Here is a 7,205-nt window from a genome sequence, read left to right on the forward strand (position 1 = left end):
CTTGGAGTAATTCAAGGTCCCATCTTCAATGGTGTTGATTTGTTCAGAATGGAACTCATTAAGAATGTACCTTCTGTGTGCACAAGCTTTCCTGACATTCTGTCAAGAAGATTTGCTGTTGAAGGTTTCATCTCCTTGTTTCATAAAGAACTTGATCTTGTTGTCAAGCTTTACTTGGAAGATTGTGTTAGGAAGCAATCAGATGTTGATCCTGCTTGGATCCGTGGCAGAGTACTCCCATCCAAAGATGATATTCTGAAGAAGGATAAGAAGGAACGACAGGCAAGGCTAAAAAGAAAGGCACAAGAAGATGAGGCTGAGAGAGCCAAGAAGTTGAGGGTCACCTATGATCCTGACAAGGTGGACTCTAAAGAACGAAGAGATAAGAGAATCAGAGATTCCTTTCGCAGAACCAGATCTTCTTCCTCTGTACAAATCTCCAGAAAGGTTTTTACTCCACCTCCTTCTGTCCCTAAACCATCTCTCCAATCACCTCCATCTGAACCAAAAATAAACTTTACCTTACCAAATTCTTCTCCATCATCCTTCTCCTCTCCCATTCTAAACCCCACACCTTTAAGTATTCTTCCCCCAACTCCTTCTGATAAATCTTTCTCACCAATTCCCTTTACAAACACTCCATCCTCGTCTCAATCTATCATTTCTGATATTCCATCCTCATCAATCATTCTCTCAGATATCCCTTCTTCCTCATCCACCGTACCTCCACCTTCTATATCCCATCCCTTACCTACCAGAAAATCCAAACCTTACTGTCTTCTCTACCCTGACTACAAATTCACCTTCAATCCGCCTGAACCTGAACCCTATACCTACCTGGAACTTTTCAGACATGAGGTGATTAGCAGTCTAGACCTTCTGAAGGATGCATTCCTAAATGGTCTGGATGATGTTTCTACAAGAAATCTCTGGAGAAGATTTCGCAAGGATTTTCAAGTAGAAGCAATGGGAGTACAGAAAAGACTAGTGGCTGCTGCCCCTGGGTACCCTGGTTACCTTCTGGAGGAAGATAATGGTATATACTACCATCCTCTCAGAAATTGTGTTGCTGCTGAGGAGAAGCCCTTTGTGGATGAATTGGAAGTATTAAGACTGGCTGCTGAAATGGAAGCAAATCCATGCAGGGATATTGTTATCTTTGTTCCTGATTATCCTGTTCTGCTAGGAGACTTCAAGACTCTCTTTGACTTTCTGAGGGAAAACCCTTCTAAGAAAGACCCAAGCTTGGTCATTCCAGAAGTTGTTGACCCACCAGAAGTTGAAGGTCCTTCTGCTCCCAGGAATTTTGCTGCCATTCTTCAGGCACTTGAGAATGGAGACTCGGAAATTCCTGCTGCAGAATATGGAGATGCTTCTATGCAAGAAGCAGATGCTGAAGATCATGTTGCTAAAACTGTTCCTGTTGAGGAAATCCCTGCAAATGATCTATCAATGGAAGCTGCAGATCAACATGCTATTCCTGTGGTTGAAAGCGGTGAAGCGTCTTCTGATGAATCTTCTCGTCTTGCAAGGACTCTGGAAGATATTCAGAAGAGACAGGATGAGCAAAGCTCACTCAATGCTGAGTATAGCGCTTTCATGGTGAGGCAAGAAGGACACAACAATATGGTTCAAGAGATGCTGACCAAGATCTTGTCAAGATTAGGGCCATCTTAGATTGAGTCTGTGTTGTTTCTTTCTTTTCGTTGCATCTGTTTTGTTTTGTGCATCTGATCTTTCTTATCTTCATGTACTTCTGTACCTGATGTGTGAACTTCAATGAAATCATCCTCTTCCTCCGTGTGTTTCGTTTTGTTTGTCTCTGAATTTTTTTTTAATATATTCTTTTTGATGATATGACAAAAAGGGGGAGAAGATAAATGATAAATGATTTGATTAATCTATCAGTTGCTGGGTAAAGCTCCCACACATTCACTAACAAGAACTGCAAGTTCTATATGGTTTAAGTGTTTTGCAGGTATAAAGAAGTAAAGAAAATCTTCAAAGCAAACACAAGAAGCTAAACCATGGAAACTGAAGCAAGCTGAGTGCTGTCAAGCTTCAGAGATCAGAAGCAAGAAAGAAGAATGAATCAGAAGCACTGATAATAGAATTTGATACATATTTGTCTATTTATTCTGACAAAATTCTATTTGCTCTGATACATCATTTTGGCCTATATGGCTCTGATACATATAATGTGTTCTAATATACATTTTATGTTCTGACTCGTTCATGCTGACTTTTGTCGTTTAGTTTTTGTTCTGTAACATTTCAGGATGTAGAGATGCTCAGATGATGCTCTGGTACATTCAACAATGTTCTGATACAAATCTAGCATGAAGTGATGTTGGTAGAAATTCAAAGCTCTGAAGCTATCCGAGGGAAGCAGAAATCAGAAGCTGCGAATGTTCTAAAGATCCAGAAAACTCAAGTTCTGAAGCTGTCCTAAATGGAAGCAGAAATCAGAAGCTGTGAATGTTCAGAAGATCAAAGAAATTCAAGTTCTGAAGCTGTCCTAGATGGAAGCAGAAGTCAGAAGCTGTGAATGTTCAGAAGATCAAAGAAATTCAAGTTCTGAAGCTGTCCTAGATGGAAGCAGGAATCAGAAGCTGTGAGTGTTCTAGGGATCTAAGGAAATTCTAGTTCTGAAGCTGTCCAATGGAAGCAGAAGTCAGAAGCTAGGAATTCTCTGAAGACAAGAAGCTTATATGATCGTCTCTACCGAAATAATCAGGGAAGTCTTTTATTAAAGTTCTTCGAGTATTTATTTCAGGGGGAGATTATTTATCTCAGGGGGAGATTGTTAATCTCAGGGGGAGACATATTCATATGCTTATGCTATAGCTGTGTAATTTGTCTTTTGCCGTCTGTTCTTTCTGATCGCAAATTCATATCATTTATATATGTTTTTGTCATCATCAAAAAGGGGGAGATTGTTAGAACAAGATTTGTTCTGATCAATTATCTTAGTTTTGATGATAACAATAATATGAATTTTGCTTAAGATAATATGGTACTCTAATCCAATGCAATTTCCTTTTCAGGAAATATATAAAGAGTACGCATAATTCAGCGCTCAGAAGCTTTGTCTCAAAGGGTTCAGCATGCAACATCAGAACATGGTCTGGCAAGACATCAGAAGATGGTCAGAGCAGAATCAGAACATGGGTCTATGGAAGCATCAGAAGAATAAGAGAACAGAAGCACTGAAGTTCTGATGGTATCACGCTCAGAAGCACTTCAAGGTCAGAAGATCAGAAGATGCTATGCACCAAGCTGTTTGACTCTGATGATATTCAAATGTTGTATTCACAAACATCAGATCAGAAGAAAGTACAAGTGGCAAGCTACGCTGACTGACAAAAGGAACGTTAAAAGCTATTCTAGGCTACGTCAGTAGACACAGCGTGAACAAGGCTCGAGGTAGTTGACAAAAGCGTATAACATTAAATGCGATGCTGTACGGAACACGCAAAGCATTAAATGCACTCAACGGTCATCTTCTCCAAACGCCTATAAATATGAAGTTCTGATGAGAAGCAAGGTTAACGATTCTGCACCAAAACAACTCAAATTAACTTGCTGAAACGCTGTTCAAATCTAAACTCAGAATCTTCATCTTCATCAAAGCTCACTACATTGCTGTTGTAATATTTTAGTGAGATTAAGCTTAAACGATTAAGAGAAATATCACAGTTGTGATTATCGCTTTTAAGAAGCATTTGTAATACTCTTAGAATTGATTACATTAAGTTGTAAGGAACTAGAGTGATCGTGTGGATCAGAATACTCTAGGAAGTCTTAGGAGTGAACTAAGCAAGTTGTAACTAGAGTGATCGTGTGGATCAGTAGACTCTAGAAAAGTCTTAGAGGGTATCTAAGCAGTTGTTCCTGGAGTGATCAGTGTGTGATCAGTAGACTCTGGAAGACTTAGTTGCTGACTAAGTGGAGAACCATTGTAATCCGTGCGATTAGTGGATTAAATCCTCAGTTGAGGTAAATCATCTCTGCGGGGGTGGACTGGAGTAGTTTAGTTAACAACGAACCAGGATAAAAATAACTGTGCATTTATTTTTATCTGTCAAGTTTTTTAAAGCTACACTTATTCAAACCCCCCCTTTCTAAGTGTTTTTCTATCCTTCATCTCTCTCTCTCTTCGTTTTCTCTCTCTTTCATTCCTCCAACCCTAATATTCAGTCACTCTCTCTTTCTTTCTCTCCCACCGAAAATAATGGGAAAAGCTTTGTATCAAAGCAATAAACTGTTTCCGATGACAAAGATGAGTTAGTGAATCACATTGGCCTCTCACATCCTACACTGTTTCCGATCTGTTCCCTCTATAAACCTTCTGAGACCCATAGCAAACTGCATAAACTCATGTCAAGATCGAAGACAAAGATACGAAGCCAACAGCAGAAACCCATAACCACACTAATCTTCGTCTCCGATTCTATGGTATCTTAGAAACCCATCTTTCATTTCAATCTCTCTTTCACTATTTCTCACTGTGAGTTCATAGTTGGAACTTAGATCTATTTTTAGATCTTAAAAAGAGTTTACGGGAAAAAGTTTATCAGAATAGGTCTTGAATTAGTAGATCTATGGTGTTTTTATTTATTTTTGCTAGGATTTTAATTTCAAAAGAAAGAAGCAGGTAAGCAGCAAATCTTTTCTAAAATGAAAAGGATAAAATGTGATTCTAAGTCATTCTTTTCCTATAATATGGTTGAATTTCGGTACTTATTTGTTTATATGTTTTCACAGGATTTACATGTGGTGACCATATTTGCTAATAGGGAGAGAAAAATTGGTGATTTAATTGCAAAGTTTATGGAGAGAGTTGGAAAAGAAGGTGTTATCACAATTGTTGTAAGTTTTCATGTGCTCCGCATATATTTGCTTCTTACTTTATCTAGAACCAATCACCATCTTTATCACACCAAAACCTGGAAAACCCAGAATTCCATAAACTACGAAAATTCCAGCTCTTCATATTTTCCAGATCTTCATCGTATTTCCATATCTTCATCGCAACAAGCCCATATTTTTTTTTTTTTTTTTTTTTTGACAGTAAGAAGAATCCATTTCATTAAGAAGAAACAGAAACAGGAATACAAAGCCAAGGCTCCTCATTGGGAAAACCTTCAAACCAGGTTTTAGAACCATACACCATTTCCCATATTAGTGTTTGTATTATTGTTATTAACTTATTTAAATCTATACTATTTATTAAACATGTTTTTTTTCCTATATTCCTTTTTAATAGTTGTCTTAGCTATTCCAAGTTAATTTGTTGATTTGTGAATGTTGATAGGTCTATTACTAAAGGTATGTTTCTTACAGAGTGTTTGATGCTTAATAAATTATAGGTTTAATGTAGAAAAAATGGATTTGGATTTAGAGATTTTAATGATTTTTCAATTAATTTTTCTTACCCGTTTCAAATGTAATCAATAGTCTTAATGTTGCTAGCCTATGAATTTAATTTTAAATTTCTAACCTTTCTCTCTTTTTCTATTTAATTTCATATATTACTGATCTCCATTTAAGAAGGGCTCAATGAATTCATGAATATGAAGTGAGAGAAAAAGATGATGATTGCAAGAAAAATATGTAAGTATACTTTTTCCTTTGTTTTTCAGCTTACAGCTATTCTTATCCTTGCTTGCTACATGATGCATATATGGTTTTCTTTGTTGTACTCAAATCTTGATTGATTTGTATCAGATTTGTTATGTGAAAATGCATATTAGTATTTTATTGCATGTGTTGGGATATCATTTCTGATTTCTGTGATTTTCTAAGTAATAGAAACCAGAAGAATTGTTTGACAGTGCGTCTTAATTTAGCCTGGTTAATTGCCAGTATTTATGAATGTGCGAATTGCTGTTGCTCTTTTGGAACTTATAAGTAATGTAACTAGAAAATAATTTAATGCAAAATTGTGATTCTCAATTGTCGAACTGTTGGTGCTTCAGATGCAGAGTTATCAATAGTGTATGTTTTCTACTTAGTTTGAGCATTTGAAGAGTGTGTCGGGTCAGGCTGCAAGTTCTTATGTACTGAGAATTATATTTGAGCATTTGATAACAAAGCAAAACATTCTGCAACACCATCATTTATACTCAAGTTACTCATAAAACTACAAAATTTATTTTCTTTTTGTATTCTCTATTTGTTTTTAAAATTAGTTTGGTTTTTTTATTGGAGTTTGTTTTTTAGATGATTAAAGACAAAGAAAGGACATGATTCATTGAAAGATGAAGGAATGCAGGATTTGTTGACAAAAGGGTGAAGATGATACAACTGAAAGCATGCGACCATTTTATGTTGAAACGTGATCGCCCACCATCTATTATAATTCTCTGTCTTGTGTGAGATGCAGCTGCTAGGTTGCCTGGAAGTACTGGTACTAGAGCAGATGTTTGTACATTAATTTGATATTCTCAATATGTTGTTGATGATGTCACTGATGCACAAATTAACCAAGTAGTTGGTGGAGCTTTGGATAGATTGCATTATGAACGTGATCTTTGTGTGCAATTTGATGGTGAGAGGAAAATGTGGGCTTATTTGCATAGAGATATAGAAGAAGAAGATTTTGAGGATGATGTCACGTCATCCACAAAGAAATGGAAGAGGCAGAAAAAAGATGTTGCTGATAAATCCGATCAGCCCCCAGTAACTGTTGCCTGTAATGGGCTGTTGAGCAAAGTGGATATGATTTGTGCTCTGATCTCAATGTGGATCCATCATGCATTGAAGATGATAAGGGAGTAGTCTAACTTATTTCTATTGATACAAGGCTGATTGTACAATAATAACATATATATTATGGTACTTGATAGTTATTGAGAACAGTTATTCACTACACTATTAATCATTGTTCTTAATTGATTAATAACATTTCTACTGCAATCATATTTGGTGATTTTCAAAAGTCACTTATATTAATTACTTTTTATATATGCTGAAGATATATACTTCATCAATAATGTAGGCATCTATATTGCTTACTCATTCACATACAACAAGGGTTTTGGTTTTTGTATTTAACTAACATGTTAATATGGTGACAACCCAAGATAGAAGTTTAGATACATTCTACTCAATAACAAGTTCTCTTAGTGAAGTTGGATATTATTTATCTACATTGAATGGCTCTAAATATCCCTTGATGATGTAATCAAATCCCCTTCACA

General features: G+C 36.3%; 1 long non-coding RNA gene across 3 annotated transcripts; it reads left to right on the forward strand.

Moving 5' to 3' along the window:
• Nucleotides 1-4,152: 4,152 nt before the first annotated feature.
• On the forward strand, nt 4,153-6,907 carry LOC131605110 (uncharacterized). 3 transcript variants are annotated; one of them, XR_009284662.1, is made up of 4 exons: nt 4,153-4,657; nt 4,768-4,872; nt 5,557-5,616; nt 6,226-6,907. It is a non-coding gene; the product is annotated as an uncharacterized LOC131605110 (long non-coding RNA). The 3 variants fall into 3 exon arrangements; XR_009284661.1 differs by having other exon boundaries at nt 4,153-4,458; nt 5,554-5,616; XR_009284660.1 differs by having other exon boundaries at nt 4,153-4,458.
• The last annotated feature ends 298 nt before the right edge of the window (nt 6,908-7,205 follow it).

This window comes from Vicia villosa, linkage group LG1 (assembly GCF_029867415.1).
Source record: "Vicia villosa cultivar HV-30 ecotype Madison, WI linkage group LG1, Vvil1.0, whole genome shotgun sequence".
Classification (NCBI taxonomy): domain Eukaryota; kingdom Viridiplantae; phylum Streptophyta; class Magnoliopsida; order Fabales; family Fabaceae; genus Vicia; species Vicia villosa.